The 17,334-nt window shown below is 40.3% G+C and overlaps 1 protein-coding gene across 9 annotated transcripts in view; it reads left to right on the top strand.

Annotated features, from left to right (window-relative positions):
* The window catches only part of SLC41A2 (solute carrier family 41 member 2), a 158,833-nt gene that overhangs the window by 67,341 nt on the left and 74,158 nt on the right, over positions 1-17,334 (top strand). The gene's annotated exons all lie outside the window — the stretch shown is intronic.

The raw sequence follows: 17,334 nt of genomic DNA, 5'->3' as shown, positions 1-17,334 counted from the left end.
TATGTATATTTTTTACACATGTGCACACACACATGGATATATGTGTGTGTGTGTGTCTCTTTGTGTGTATATGTATCACATATGCTGTTCCTCTCTATTAAGAAGAACTTTTTTGAGGAAAAAAATTTTCTCCTCTGTCTACTGATAAAGTTTCTGAACCTCAGGGCTATGGTAAGTAGTTATGCCTGTTATCATGTCCTGAAAGTTCCCTGGGCTGTCTGATCTGGGAATTACAGGCCCTCCTTTACCCTGAGAAGAAGTAGCATTCTTGCCTTCTTTCATTTCAGGGTATTCTGGCAGTCATCATCAGTGCTTGAGACATGGGCAAGTCAGACACTGAGATTCTTTATGGGTCAATGGTTGGTTGATTGGCATTTAGACTTTCTGTGATTGTAAAAGTAATACATGCTTATTGTAAAAACTGAAGGAAAGGGAAAAGTATAAAGAAGAAAATTTAAAACTACCCCCAATTCTTTACCTAGACATAATCTCTATTACTATTTTGTTATAGATCCTTCTACACTTGGATAACTCTACTTATGCATAGGTATAGCATAATGTGATATATGTATATGTGTGTGTATATATAAATACACTATATTCTTAAAAAAAGAACTGGAATCATATATATATTCTCATTTATAATCTGTGATATCCATTTGAAGAGACATCATGATCATCTTTCCATATCAATAAATGTGGACCTATGCTGTTGTTTTTATTGGCTGTGTTTTTCTATTGTACAGCTTTACTGCGATTTAATCTATTATTGAATATATAGGTTCTTTTTAATGTTTTGCTGTTATTAACATTCTTATATATACAGTTTTGTACTCTAATTTCTTTTGGACAAATTCTAAGATGAAATTATTATTCAGGGGAGGAAAAAAGCATACTTTTATGGCTTTAGCCACATACTAGAAAACAGTCATCCAGAAACATTAAACACTTTTAAAACTACTGCCACTAGCAGGGTTCTGAGTTTTATTTTAGTAGACGAAAAGGATTTTGTTTTCTCACTATAGTATTCTTTGGGGGTTCCACCATTGTGGAACCAAATTATGATTAAATCCATGTAGCTAGTGAGGCTCACTTCAATGAACCATCAGCCCATTGAATGTTATTGTTGTTCAGTTGCTAAGTCATGTCTAACTCTTTGTGACCCTGTAGACTGTAGCACCCCAGGCTCCGCTGTCCTCCTGTATCATGGAGTTTGCTAAAATACATGTCCATTGAGTCGGTGATGCTGTCTAACCATCTCATCCTCTGCCACCCTCTTCTCCTTTGCCTTCAGTCTTTCCCCAGCATCAGGGTCTTTTCCAGTGAATCGGCTCTTTGCATCAGGTAACCAAAATATTGGAGCTTCAGCTTCATCATCAGTCCTTCCAGTGAATATTCAGGGTTGATTTCCTTTAGAATTAACTGGTTTGATCTCCATACAGTCCAAGGGACTCTCAAGAGTCTTTTCCAGCATCACGTTGAATGTTAGCCCCAAATTAACTAAGCTGTCATTACTGATTGCAGTGCTGTTAGTATATGAGGTTTGTTTTTTCCTTTAAAGAAGATGCGACCTATGAATCTCTCTGTGAACTAGGAAAAAACATTTGTGAATCTAAAGGTAATGAAGATGTGGAAGCTGAACAGCTGTGTTTTGCTAGGAGCCCCCTTTTCCTCCTTCTCCCCTCTCCTCATTTTTCTCTAGGCAGCTGTGAGGTCCCTAAGTTTTCTTGAGTGAAACAGATGCTTGGAAAGGAAATGCATTAAATAATGTTTTATTAACGTTATTATTTGCTTTTTCAAGAACTGCTACATATACCCTATGGAAACTTCTAAGCCATTTGCTTATATATAAAAGGTCATATAGCCATATTCCATCCAGGCAATAATGAAGTATTGGGTATTAGTTCTCATAATGTGCTGGGCTTCCCAGGTGGCACTAGTGATAAAGAACCCACCTGACAGTGCAGGAGACAGAAAATGTGAGTTTGATCCCTGGGTCAGAAAGATCTCCCAGAGAAGGGAGTGGCAACCCAGTCCAGTATTCTTGCCTGGAGAATCCCATGGACTGAGGAGCCTGGCAGGCTTATTGTTCATAGAGTTGGAAAGAGTCGGCATGACGGAAGGGACTTAACACTTACGCATAATGTGCCAGCACTGTGCTAACTGCTTTAGGATGTCTTATAACAAACCCTATGAGATAAACACTATTCCTGTTTTACACAGGGGGAACTCAGGCTTTGAACAGTTGAGTAACTTTCCCGAGGACACAGAGGTAGTATGTGGTGAAAAAAGTCATATTCCAGAACTTTTACTTGTACAGGATAACTGTGTCTGAGTTTATAAAACCAATAAATAAACACAATAACAAAACCCTAATAACCTCCTTCTCCAGTGGACCACATTCTGTCAGACCTCTCCACCATGACCCATCCATCTTGGGTGGCCCCACACGGCATGGCTTAGTTTCACTGAGTTAGACAAGGCTGTGGTCCGTGTGATCAGATTGGCCTGTTGTCTGTGATTGTAGTTTCAGTCTGTCTGCCCTCTGATGCCCTCTCTCAGTGCCTACCGTCTTACTTGGGTTTCTCTTACCTTGGATGTGGGCTATCTCTTCACGGCTGCTCCAACAAAGCTCAGCCGCTGCTCCTTACCTCAGGCCTGGGGTAGCTCCTCTCGGCCGCTGCCCCCGGCCTTGGGCCTGGGGTAGCTCCTCTCAGCCATGCCAGGAAAACATCTATTTCAGCTTTATTGACTATTCCAAAGCCTTTGACTGTGTGGATCACAATAAACTGTGGAAAATTCTGAAAGAGATGGGAATACCAGACCACCTGACCTGCCTCTTGAGAAACGGGTCAGGAAGCAACAGTTAGAACTGGACATGGAACAACAGACTGGTTCCAAATAGGAAAAGGAGTACATCAAGGCTGTATATTGTCACCCTGCTTTCCATCATGAGAAACGCTGGGCTGGAGAAAGCACAAGCTGGAATCAAGATTGCCGGGAGAAGTATCAATAACCTCAGATATGCAGATGACACCACCCTTAGCAGAAACTGAAGAAGAACTAAAGAGCCTCTTGATGAAAGTGAAAGAGGAGAGTGAAAAGTTGGCTTAAAGCTCAACATTCAGAAAACTAAGATCATGGCATCTGGTCCCATCACTTCATGGCAAATAGATGGGGAAATAATGGAAACAGTGGCTGACTTTAGTTTTCTGGGCTCCACAATCACTGCAGATGCTGATTGCAGCCATGGAATTAAAAGACAGTTACTCCTTGGCAGGAAAGTTATGACCAACCTAGTAGGCTGCAGTCCGTGGGGTCGCTAAGGGTCGGACACGACTGAGTGACTTCACTTTCACTTTTCACTTTCACACATTGGAGAAGGAAATGGCAACCCACTCCAGTGTTCTTGCCTGGAGAATCCCAAGGACGGGGGAGCCTGGTGGGCTTCCGTCTATGGGGTCACACAGAGTCGGACACGACTGAAGTGACGTAGCAGCAGCAGCAGCAGCAGCAGACAGTATATTAAGAAGCAGAGACATTACTTTGCCAACAAAGGTCCATCTAGTCAAGGCTGTGGTTTTTCCAGTAGTCATGTATGGATGTGAGAGTTGGACTATGAAGAAAGCTGAACACTTAAGAATTGATGCTTTTGAACTGTGGTGTGGAGAAGACTCTTGAGAGTCCCTTGGACTGCACGGAGATCCAACCAGTCCATCCTAAAGCAGATCAGTCCTGGGTGTTCATTGGAAGAACTGATGTTGAAGCTGAAACTCCAATACTTTGGCCACCTGATGCAAAGAGCTGACTCATTGGAAAAAACCCAGATGCTGGCAAAGATTGAAGGCAGGAGGAGAAGTGGACGACACAGGATGAGATGGTTGGACTGCATCACCGACTCAATGGACATGGGTTTGGGTGGATTCCGGGAATTGGTGATGGACAGGGAAGCCTGGCACGCTGCGGTTCATGGGGTTGCAAAGAGTTGGACACGACTGAGTGACTGAACTGAACTGAATAATCTCCTCCTCTACATTGTAAAAATGCTCTCCTATTGTCTTGGTCTTAGTACCACTATATTATATCTGGGGTATGTATGTTTTAAAACTTAACTTTTGATATTAAAAAATGTATTATTTGTAAATATAACCCTGTGGCTTATCTCTGCAGCTAGTTGGAGTTAATACACAGGGGTATCAGTTGGAACCAAACCACATAGAATTCCTTTGTAAATTCACTTTAGTCTATAATTTTACATTATTGAGTATTAAAAGAACTGGAGAATAATAGAAGCTGGAGTTCCTTAGACTGGAACATAAAAGTCCAAAATGACCCTGGAACATCTTGTGGCATATAGTAAAGAAATGCTAGAATAAACAAACAATGATAGGTACATGATGAAAGGGTAACGTACAAACCAGAACTAGGACAATTCGAGCCACAAAATTATCATAAATAATGATATTTACAAATTATAACTCATAGCACTAGATAAGAATCCACGAGTTTGCAGATGAATAACAAGGCAGGCATGGTCTCTGCTGTGGTAGAATTTACTTAAATAATTTCAAATATTGGTAGAGGCAGTAAAGAACATAAAACAGGATAATGTGATTAAGGGTGATTCACGAGAGCTATTTTATATTAAGTGGTAAGGGACAACTTCTCTGAGGTGGTGTGTAAGCTGGAAAGTGGAAAGTGAAAGTCGCTCTGTCGTGTCCGACTTTTTGTGACCCAATGGATTATACAGTCCATGGAATTCTCCAGGCGAGAATACTGAAGTGGGTAGCCTTTCCCTTCTCCAGGGGATCTTCCCAACCCAGGGATCAAATGCAGGTCTCACACATTGTGGGCGGATTCTTTACCAGTTGAGCCACCAGGGAAGCCCAAGAAAACTGGAGTGGGTAGTCTATCCCTTCTCCAGGGATCTTCCTGACCCAGGAATCAAACCGGGGTCTCCTGCACTGCAGGCAGATTCTTTAACAGCTGAGCTACCAAGAACCTGAATAATAAAAGTGAGTCAGGCATATCAAAATCTGGGAAAAGACCATTCCAGGTTACTATTGTATCTGATCAGTATAATGATGTCAGTGTAATAGTATCAGATATTTAAGAGCATTCTGTATAAATTCACTTTCATAGTTGAGCCTGGGGCAGGAATAAAAACAGAGGCCCATGTAGCCGTATGTGTACTTAGTTTAAAATTATACAACAAGCTTACACATTTAAAAATAATCTCCATCTTTCTACCTTTGCAAATATTTCCTCTGACGATCTGAAAGTCCAAGATCAAATTTATAATTCTTGGGTTCTATTTTGGAATACAGTGTTGTGCCCCGTAATACAGTTTGGAATACAGAGCCAGTTCCTGGTCTGAGCCCTGCCCCACTTCATTCCCTACCCTTGGCTCTATGGTCTGCACTGTGGGAGACCTCACACATCCCTCAGACCTCTCATCCGTCTACACCCCCAACAGCCAGCCAGCCTCTGAGCACTCCTGGATTTGGGCATGCCCCAGAGGTGGCATGGCCTGTCATCAGGAGGGTTGGCCTCAGGAAGAGGCCCTGGAATTGGACTTAAGGCCATTTGCTCCTGGACTTCTATGGTCCTAGGTATCTGAAGTGTGGCCTAGAAGGGGATGAGGCACAGGTGTTGAGTGGGCACACTGTTTGGGACCCATGCACTCTTCACCCTGTTGAAAGGGGCACAGCTAATGGAGGGCCAAAGTGAGGCCTTCTAAGCTATGGTTCTCAAAGCTGGAGTCCCTCTTACAGATTCAAAACTTCTTCTGGCCTAAGGAAAATTACATGACATAGAAGGGATTTCAAAGCTGCCTTGTGATGTACTTCAGTAAGATATAAAAACGGGGGGAAAAGTTACATATTAAGAAGGATTGCTTGGATAAAATAGCCTTACTAGTACATGTGGACGGTAACAATCACAGGACTTACTAATAATCAGTGATTGCTTAAAGAAAAGCAGTTCTTTTATTGGAAACATCTTAAGTACCCAAATGGATGCACCTTGAGTATACAAATTATTCTTACATGATCTCTATACTACTATCCTACTCTTGAGAAGGTACTAAAATTGTCATGAATTCAATAAAAGCTGAGATACCAATGAAATTTCATTACTTTTTTGATGTCTTAGAAGCCAGACACATTGCTCTATTGTTACACTTTGAAAAGATCCAAAATTTAAATGCAAATTTTTCTCAGGTGATCATGTGAAGCAGTAAGTATGTATAAAATATTAAAATTAAAAAATGTGTTAAGGCAGCATTCCTTTGAATCTGAAAATAGAAAGCATCATCATCAAGCAATATACAAAATTTCAGTTTATGGAATTATCTCAATGAAAATGCATCATTACTATTAACCAAAACATCAAACCTGGAAATTAAAGAGTATAGAAGTCCTTTATCAATTATGTTTCTTTCCTGTTTAGGAGAGAAAGCCTAATAATTTGATAACACCATCATTCTCAGCAGTATCTAGACTAGCAAAACTAGCCAAAATCAATCTTGATTCTCTAATGACTTCTTTTGAAAGTGGGCATCTGCATAGTATTAAAACTGAGAAGTATAATGGTCACAAGATCAGTCTAGCAGGCCTCAGTGCTAAGAAATTATTTCTTAAAAATTTAGAAAAAAAAATTTAGAAATAAAATGGTAATAAGATTTTGGGCTTCCCAGTTGGTAGCTCAGTGGTAAAGAATCTGCCTGCAGTGCAGGAGACACAGGATCAGTCTCTGGATTGGGAAGATCCTCTGGAGAAGGAAATGGCAACCCACTCCAGTATTCTTACCTGGAAAATCCTATGGACAGAGGAGTCTAATGGGCTACAGTCCATGAGGTGCAAAAGAGTAGGACACAGCTGAGTGACTAAACAACAACAGCAATAAGATTTTTTAAATTTCATTTAATTTCACATTTGTTCTAATGTTCCAGAAGTTCATCATGTAATGGTGACATTGCTATCAGCTGAATATTGTTTTTAACATTTGGCATCCAACTGGAATGTGTGGAATGTATGTAAAAGCTACTATAACTTAAACTTTTGTCTTAAAAAACAACAGTATGTTTATGTAGTTTTACTAGTTTATGTAGTTTTCTCAGTTAGTGAAATTACATGTGTTTAATCTGCCATCTTTTCCCAGTGATCCACACTTGTATCTCTTTTAAGAGCTGGTAGGTTACCTAGCGGAGAAGGCAATGGCAAGCCACTCCAGTACTCTTGCCTAGAAGATCCCATGGATGAAGGAGCCTGGTAGGCTGCAGTCCGTGGGGTCGCTAAGGGTCAGACACGACTGAGCGACTTCACTTTCACTTTTTGCTTTCACACATTGGAGAAGGAAATGGCAACCCACTCCAGTGTTCTTGCCCCTGGGACGGGGCAGCCTGGTAGGCTGCCGTCTGCGGGGTCACACAGAGTCAGACACGACTGAAGTGACTTAGCAGCAGCAGCAGGTTACCTAGATAGAACTCATTCCAGAAGGCTTTTTGGCAGGAGACGTGAGTAAAGAAGAGGTCTTGAAAAACAGAGTGACAACATTTAAGGAAAAGAAAGTTATTAGAATGAGAGTTAAAAGGTGGCTTTAGTTTCATTTTGCTAGAAAATGAACTTTGTTCTGATAAATATAGTTAGGCATACAAACATTTAAGCAGCTTGGTAAGTTTGCCAGGAAAACTGAAATTTTGACTACCTTACCGCAAAGAAAATATTTCTAAAAGTGACATTACTGAGCATTACCCAGCATTTGTTTAGATTCAAGTAATAGATTAAACATGCCAATCCATTTAAAAATAGGCCATGCTGTAGGGAATCTGATTAAAAAAGAATATGCTGCAAGTTAAATTGTTTAATTTGATCATGTGTTACTATTAAGGGGCTTCCCAGGTGGTGCTAGTGGTAAAGAACCCACCTGCCAATGTATGAGATGCAAGAGACAGAGGAGGCTGACAGGCTGCAGCCCATGGGGTCGCAAAGAGTTGGACACAACTAAGTGACACTACTTAGCACACATGCACCCATTACCATTAAAGCTGAATTTCATCTTTTTATTTGAACATTATTTGTTGTGACTATATTTTATGTTAGAACTTTTTATCATATGTCTAGTTATATTTATTTTTCTGTTCATATTTAAGACAAGAGAACTCCAAAGCTGAATGGAAGCTCAGCACACTGTCTTTACTGCAGGGTCATTTAGCTGGGCCTTTCATTGGGAAGATTGGGGTGGAGTTGCTGTCTTCCATAGGTCAAGAATTATGTCACTGATGATACAATATCTGAGTCATAAACTAAAGGAATTATTCAGTTCTCTAAGCAATTAAAATACCATAAAGAGATGAATAAACCATGTTATTATAGCTTGATTTCATGAGTTACTACTTTTCCATCTACTAATTTGTTTAGTTTTATTCTTTGAGTCTATTAGAGGTAAGATGACATGTCCCGGGTATTGCCAGGGCCCAAGGCAGGGCCACGGTTAGATCAGTAGTTCTCAAAATGTGGTCTTCTGAACATTAGTGTTAGCATCTTGTTAGAATAGCAAGTTCTCAGCCCCACTCCAAAGCTACTGAGTCAGAAACTCTGGGGTGTGGCTTACTATCTGTATTTGAACAGTCTTTCCAGATGATTCTGATACACATCAGAGTTTGAGAACCACCATGTTAAATGAATGGCATGGAGGCCAATAGGGTTGGGACCAAGTGAGAGAAGGGGGAAATCACAGGATGCGAGATCACCTGGTGGGTCATTGTGAGGACTTTGGCTATTGTGTGAGTGGGAAGCCTTTGGAAGATTTTGAGCAGTTTAGTGATATGATCTGTTAGATATTTTTAACAGATTATTTTGACTGTTGTTGTGCGACAGAGCAGTTGGAGGCCAAGAATTAAAGCAGGGAGACAAGTTGAGAGTCCGTTGCAATAATACTGCAGACTAGAGATGAGCTTGGCTGGGATCAGGGTGGGTGCTAGCAGAGGATGTAGTGAGACATAGTTGGAGTCCAAAACTTATTTTGTAGGGAGAGTTGACAGAATTGGCTGATGGATTAGCTAAATTAAAGACTTGAAATATTCTCTAAATTTGAGAGGGGTAAAAGTAGCCAAATTAGAAAATAGAAAAGTAGTCACTTGTAGCATCTAGCTTTGATGACATGGATGACATGACTAGATAATCTTCATCTTGATTGTGATATTTTAATTGCTTGGAGAATCTGACTTCAAGTTTCCTAGGTAGAATACTGCCATTCTAAGAATTCTACTGAGAATCTACCATTCTACTGAGAATGGTAGAGTACTGGAGAATCTTTATCAACTTGTAGTCCAGCTCTGATGCTCTGTGTGTGTGTGTTAGTCCCTCAGTTGTGTCTGACACTTTGTGACCCCATGGACTGTAGCCCATCAGGCTTCTCTGTCCATGGAATTCTTCAGGCAAGAATACTGGATTGGGTTGTCACGCCCTTCTCCAGGGGGTCTTCCCAACCCAGGGATCAAACCTGGGTCTTCTGCATTGCAAGTGGATTGTTTACCATCTGAGTCACCAGGGAAGCCCTCTTTGCTGTTAAAGTAATTCTAAGTTAATCACTTCTTAACAACAAAACCCCAAAGCCTCGCCTTCTGGAGACTCTTCACTGACTGTTCTGAAACAGCCTACCTGAAATTTTTATGACTCTTGACTTTGAGACCCCACACTGTGCTATCCTCTCACCTCTTTCACCGCTTCTTCTTTCTTCTCTTTGCTCATTCTCTGGATGTGAGGTTTCAGTATCTTGTCTTCCATGTTCTCCATCAATAATTGTAGTCCACCACTGCTAGCACATTACTGATTCTCAGATTTGTATCTCTGGTCTCTCTGCTGACTCTGGAGCTGAAAATTTCAATTATCTGCACCACTCACTGCAGTTTAGTTTCAAAACTAAACTCATAATCTTCTCTTACTCTAACAAGTAAGACAGACAGGTTTCTGTCTTGTCAGTTTATTTTCGTTACACTTACCCTCTATCTAGTTATTGACTAGTCTGTCAGTACCACCTGTGAAATCCTCATAATTTTCTCTTAGGCCCCACCTGCCACCACCTTAATTTGGGTGCCTATTGTCTAGACTCTTGAGAGTCCCTTGGACTGCAAGGAGATCCAACCAGTCCATTCTAAAGGAGATCAATCCAGGTGTTCATTGGAAGGACTGATGCTAAAGCTGAAACTCCAATACTTTGGCCACCTCATGCGTTGAGTTGACTCACTGGAAAAGAGTCTGACGCTAGGAAGGATTGGGGGTGGGAGGAGACGGGGACGACAGAGAATGAGATGGCTGGTTGGCATCACTGACTCAATGGACATGAGTTTGAGTGAACTCTGGGAGTTGGTGATGGACAGGGAGGCCTGGCGTGCTGTGATTCATGGGGTCGCAAAGAGTCGGACACGACTGAGCGACTGAACTGAACTGATTGTCTATAACTGGGATGCTGTAGCAGACTGCTAACTGTACTCCCTGGTTCCAGGAAGAAGGTTGGACGAGTATATGTATATTTTTTAACTTAAAATAAGCACTATTTGAAAGTCACCTCTTCCATCAGTGGTCAAAATATAATTCTATATATTTTACAATTTTTCTATGATTATTTAGTTTCATTTGTGAAAGTAGGAGTAAAAATCATTATAGCTGTAGAAGGCTAGTCCACGATTACTTTAATCTTTTGCTCCATGAAAAAGTCTTTTCTCATTTTTATGATTGCAATAGAAATAGGTTAAATGAACTTACAGGATTTTAAGAAAGGCCTATAAAGATAGAGAATTTAAAACACAAGATATCAGATATATAGCCTGCTCTTCCAATCTGTTGAAGGTCAGTTGTATATAAAATTTGTTATTTTATAAAGCTAAAGATTAAATGTTCACAGATAAAAGGGATATTCCAATAAAATAGATTTCCTGCTTCAACAAGGGCGATTTCATAACAGTGAATCCAAATCGACTTTATCTTGCCCTCCTTACTTTAGTCAAAATTTATCTCTAAAGGTATAATGATTAACTTGAATAATTTTTCCTAGATTTTTATCTTTTCAACAGTAGATATATGTTATAGTAGATATTCTTATAGATATATAACAGTAGTATATAATTGAAAAATAAACCAAATACAGTGATTCTATAAATTGCTGAGTTTAAGTTCTGTTGTTTGAATTCTAAAGTTTTCTGCTTCTGAATGCTGAAGAGTCAGGAATGATATTCACTGTCCTAATGATAGTAGGTTTTTTTTTTTTAATCTTTTAAAACTATTATGTGGGAGCAAATTGCTATTTTTGTTGCTTCAAACCTTGGTTCTCTGAAGTTATGTTGAAACATTCTACATTTTAAATTCATTAATTGAAAAAAATATTTTTGAGCCTTTTCTATATGCCAAGCACTGCTCTGTGTGCTAGGGAATCTGTAATAAACAAACTGGAAAATGTTCCTGCCTTCTTTGAGCTTACATTCCAGTGGAGGCATATGAAGTTGGAAAAAACCTCTTTCCATAATAATTTTACATTAGACTTTCCGTTCAAACTGCAAAAATTCTAAATTAAAAAAAGAAAGTCCCCAATAATGACATTAATAACTCTGACATAATGTAGGTACTGTTACAGTCTCAGTATTTTTTCCTAAATTTGGCATAATTTTGAATTTTATGTGTTATTGTCATACCCTCACTGTTAGATACAAGTAAGAGTGCATATTCCTATTATTAATAGTTCTTAATTTTAAGATATGTTTTTTAAGTTATAACTACTGACCCATAGTCATAATTTTGTGGAGTGGAACTGCTTAAGTTTAATCAAGAACAGTTTTAATCAACTAGATTTTTAAGCTCTCTCCTCTTCTTTATAGTTTTTTTGAGGTATAATCAACATACAAGAAACCAGACAAGTTCAGTTTGATGAGTTTCAATACATAGTATATACCTGTGAAACCATCATCACAATCAGGATTATAAACACATGCTTCACCCTTGTACATTCAGAAAGATATTAGGGGTTGTGTGTGTTTTAGCATATTAAGTTTTATTATCAAATATTTCAAGCATGTAACATGCTAATACTGTTCCAAATTCAGTTAATGACAGAATAAAGTGGTTGAGTGAACCTTCTCAGAGAATAACAGTTATAAAATCTGGATAATAGATTATTTGTAGATTATTGAAAGCCTACAAAACCAAATAGAAACTAGAGTTTACCCTTAAGAGACCATAACTGCAGTGGGTAAGAATGGCAAAATTAGTGGCTTCTTTTTCTTGATGGAATTCCCCAATCTCATGTGGTAGAAAACCAATAGTCTTCCCAACTTGAGGTGGCAAAGTTCAAGGAGTCTGGCAAAAGAAAAAAAAGAAGAAAAGTAGGCAAAAATGTGGAGCATCCTATACTTGAAAGACAAATACACTGGCTAAAATTTGAATTTTTGCATTTTTTGACTAAGTGCCTTCTGTTACTATGCATACCCATAGCGGCAGAAAAATGAAGTTTTGGTAATATGAATTATCAGATAACAGAGCTTGAAGCTGACAGAGCAGGTGGAAATTTATGGGGAAATCCCAACAGCAAGAGAACAGCAAAGAGGATGAGCCCCCCCAATCTGAGCATGCAGTTCAGTTCAGTCTCTCAGTCGTGTCCGACTCTTTGCTACTCCATGAATCACAGCACGCCAGGCCTCCCTGTTCATCACCAACTCCCAGAGTTCACTCAAACTCATGTCCATCGAGTCGGTGTTGCCATCCAGCCATCTCATTCTCTGTCGTCCCCGTCTCCTCCCACCCCCAATCCCTCTTAGCATCAGACTCTTTTACAGTGAGTCAACTCGACGCATGAAGTGGCCAAAGTATTGGAGTTTCAGCTTTAGCATCAGTCCTTCCAATGAACACCCAGGATTGATCTCCTTTAGAATGGACTGGTTGGATCTCCTTGCAGTACAAGGGACTCTCAAGAGTCTTCTCCAGCACCACAGTTCAAAAGCATCAATTCTTTGGCGATCAGCTTTCTTCACAGTCCAACTCTCACATCCATACATGACCACTGGAAAAACTATAGCCTTGACTAGATGGACCTTTGTTGGCAAAGTAATGTCTCTGCTTTTTAATATACTGTCTAGGTTGATCATAACTTTCCTTCCAAGGAGTAAGCGTCTTTTAATTTCATGGCTGCAATCAGCATCTGCAGTGATTTTGGAGCCCAAAAAAATAAAGTCTGACACTGTTTCCACTGTTTTTCCATCTGTTTCCCATGAAGTGATGGGACCAGATGCCATGATCTTTGTTTTCTGAATGTTCAGCCTCAAGCCAAACTTTTCGTTCTCCTCTTTCACTTTCATCAAGAGGCTTTTGAGTTCCTCTTCACTTTCTGCCATAAGGGTGGTGTCATCTGCATATCTTAGGTTATTGATATTTCTCCCGGCAGTCTTGACTCCAGCTTGTGCTTCTTCCAGCCCAGCGTTCCTCATGATATACTGTGCATATAAGTTAAATAAGCAGGGTGACAATATACAGCCTTGACGTACTTCTTTTCCTATTTGGAACCAGTCTGTTGTTCCATGTCCAGTTCTGACTGTTGCTTCCTGACCTGCATACAGGTTTCTCAAGAGGCAGGTCAGGTGGTCTGTTATTCCCATCTCTTTCAGAATGTTCCACAGTTTATTGTGATCCACACAGTCAAAGGCTTTGGCATAGTCAATCTGAGCATTAATTCTGTCCAAATCTTTGGCTGACCATTAAATTACATAGGTGCAGGAGAGACCCTCCCCAAAAGCTGAGCTGAAAAGCAGTAGTTGGTAGCTGAAATACCAAGCAGCGATATGAACTACTGCACCATGTGGGAGAGATAGTGGTTTGCAGTTTGAGTCTAGACCAATTAACTGCCTATTAGAAGGAAAATCCAGTCATCCTCAGGAGAACATAACATTATCCAGAGTTATGCTACTGGAGATCAGTGGAGAAGTAACTCTAGAAGGAATAAAGGGATGGAGCAAAGGCAAAACCAATACCCAGTTGTGGATATGACCAATGGTAGAAGCAAGGTCCGATGCTGTAAAGAGCAGTATTGCATAGGAACCTGGAATGTTAGGTCCATGAATCAAGGCAAATTGGAAGTGGTCAAACAGGAGATGGCAAGAGTGAACGTAGACATTCTAGGAATCAGTGAATTAAAATGGACTGGAATGGGTGAATTTAACTCAGATGACCATTATATCTACTACTGTGGGCAGGAATCCCTTAGAAGAAATGGAGTAGCCATCATGGTCAACAAAAGAGTCCGAAATGCAGTACTTGGATGCAATCTGAAAAACGACAGAATGATTTCTGTTCGTTTCCAAGGTAAACCATTCAATATTACAGTAATCCAGGCCTATGCCCCAACCAGTAACGCTGAAGAAGCGGAAATTGAACGGTTCTATGAAGACCTACAAGACCTTTTAGAACTAACACCCAAAAAAGATGTCCTTTTCATTATAGGGGACTGGAATGCAAAAGTAGGAAGTCAAGAAACACCTGGAGTAACAGGCAAATTTGGCCTTGGAGCACGGAATGAAGCAGGGCAAAGGCTAATCGAGTTTTGTTAAGAGAATGCACTGGTCATTGCGAACACCCTCTTCCAACAACACAAGAGAAGACTCTACACATGGACATCACCAGATGGTCAACACCGAAATCAGATTGATTATATTCTTTGCAGCCAAAGATGGAGAAGCTCTATACAGTTAGCAAAACAAGACCAGGAGCTGACTGTGGCTCAGATCATGAACTCCTTATTGCCAAATTCAGACTGAAATTGAAGAAAGTAGGGAAAACCACTAGAGCATTCAGGTATGACCTAAATCAAATCCCTGATGATTATACAGTGGAAGTGAGGAATAGATTTAAGGGACTAGATGATAGAGTGCCTGATGAACTCTGGACGGAGGTTCGATGAACTCTGGACGGAGGTTCGTGACATTGTACAGGAGACAGGGACCAAGACCATCCCCATGGAAAAGAAATGCAAAAAAGCAAAATGGCTGTCTGAGGAGGCCTTACAAATAGCTGTGAAAAGAAGAGAAGCGAAAAGCAAAGGAGAAAAGGAAAGATATAAGTATATGAATGCAGAGTTCCAAAGAATAGCAAGGAGAGATAAGAAAGACTTCCTCAGTGATCAATGCAAAGAAATAGAGGAAAACAACAGAATAGGAAAAACAAGAGATCTCTTCAAGAAAATCAGAGATTCCAAGGGAACATTTCATGCAAAGAAGGGCTTGATAAAGGACAGAAATGGTAGGGACCTAACAGAAGCAGAAGATATTAAGAAGAGGTGGCAAGAATACACAGAAGAACTGTACAAAAAAGATCTTCACGAGCAAGATAGTCATGATAACGTGATCACTGACCTAGAGCCAGACACCTTGGAATGTGAGGTCAAGTGGGCCTTAGAAAGCATCACTACGAACAAAGCTAGTGGTGGTGATGGAATTCCAGTGGAGCTATTTCAAATCTTGAAAGATGATACTGTGAAAGTGCTGCACTCAATATGCAAGCAAATTTGGAAAACTCAGCAGTGGCCACAGGACTGGAAAAGGTCAGTCTTCATTCCAATCCCAAAGAAAGGCGCAATGCCAAAGAATGCTCCAACTACCGCACAATTGCACTCATCTCACACGCTAGTAAAGTCATGCTCAAAATTCTCCAAGCCAGGCTTCAGCACTATGTGAACCATGAACTCCCAGAAGTTCAAGCAGATTTTAGAAAAGGCAGAGGCACCAGAGATCAAATGGCCAACATCCGCTGGATCATGGAGAAAGCAAGAGAGTTCCAGAAAAACATGTATTTCTGCTTCATTGACTATGCCAAAGCCTTTGACTGTGTGGATCACAATAAACTGTGGAAAATTCTTAAAGAGATGGGAATCCCAGACCACCTGACCTGCCTCTTGAGAAACCTGTATGCAGGTCAGGAAGCAACAGTCAGAACTGTACATGGAACAACCGACTGGTTCCAAATAGGAAAAGGAGTGCGTCAAGGCTGTATATTGTCACCTTGCTTATGTAACTTATATGCAGAGTACATCATGAGGAACGCTGGGCTGGAAGAAGCACAAGCTGGAATCAAGATTGCTGGGAGAAATATCAATAATCTCAGATATGCAGATGACACTACCCTTATGGCAGAAAGTGAAGAGGAACTCAAAAGCCTCTTGATGAAAGTGAAAGAGAAGAGTGAAAAGGTTGGCTTGAAGCTCAACATTCAGAAAACAAAGATCATGGCATCTGGTCCCATCACTTCATGGGAAATAGATGGAAAAACAATGGAAACAGTGTCAGACTTTATTTTTTTGGGCTCCAAAATCACTGCAGATGCTGATTGCAGCCATGAAATTAAAAGACGCTTACTCCTTGTAAGGAAAGTTATGACCAACCTTGATAATATATTAAAAAGCAGAGACATTACTTTGCCAACAAAGGTCCGTCTAGTCAAGGCTATGGTTTTTCCCGTGGTCATGTATGGATGTGAGAGTTGGACTGTGAAGAAAGCTGATCGCCGAAAAATTGATGCTTTTGAACTGTGGTGTTGGAGAAGACTCTTGAGAGTCCCTTGTACTGCAAGGAGATCCAACCAGTCCATTCTAAGGGATATCGATCCTGGGTGTTCATTGGAAGGACTGATGCTAAAGCTGAAACTGCAATACTTTGGCCACCTCATGCGATGAGTTGACTCACTGGAAAAGACTCTGATGCTGGGAAAGGTTGAGGGCGGGAGGAGAAGGGACGACCGAGAATGAGATGGCTGGATGGCATCACCAACTCGATGGACATGAGTTTGAGTGAACTCTGGGAGTTGGTGATGGACAGGGAGGCCTGGCGTGCTGTGATTCATGGGGTCGTGGAGAGTTGGACACGACTGAGAGACTGAACTGAACTGAACTGATTATAACACATTATTATACTGTCTAGTTTTTGAATGAAATCACCAGTGGAAAGAAACCAAACCCAAAAGTGTGATTCATATTCAGTCAACAGGAAATGACTCAAAGTCGGTCCAGATGTTGGATTTAACAAAAGCTTCCAAAGCAGCTAATATAAATGTGTTCAAAGAACTAAAGGAAAAAATGTTCAAAGAATTAAACAAATGTGTCTTAATGAGTGAATGTATCAGATTGGTGACAGCAGAAGAAAGAATTCATGAACTTGAAGATAAATCACTAGAAATTATTCCATAGGTAAAAATAAGAGGAAAAGGTTGAAGGCATCATAAATTGAGTCTTGGGTATATGACTATATAATGATGTTAAACGTTGTCGTTGTCGTTCAGTTGCTCAGTCATGTCTGACTTTGTG

The sequence above is a fragment of the Moschus berezovskii genome, chromosome 6, assembly GCF_049115385.1.
Source record: "Moschus berezovskii isolate FMDL1 chromosome 6, NW_MosBer_1.0, whole genome shotgun sequence".
In the NCBI taxonomy this organism is placed as follows: Eukaryota; Metazoa; Chordata; class Mammalia; order Artiodactyla; family Moschidae; genus Moschus; species Moschus berezovskii.
Note: the sequence above shows the minus strand (reverse complement) of the source record. Positions and strands in the feature narration are given on the sequence as shown.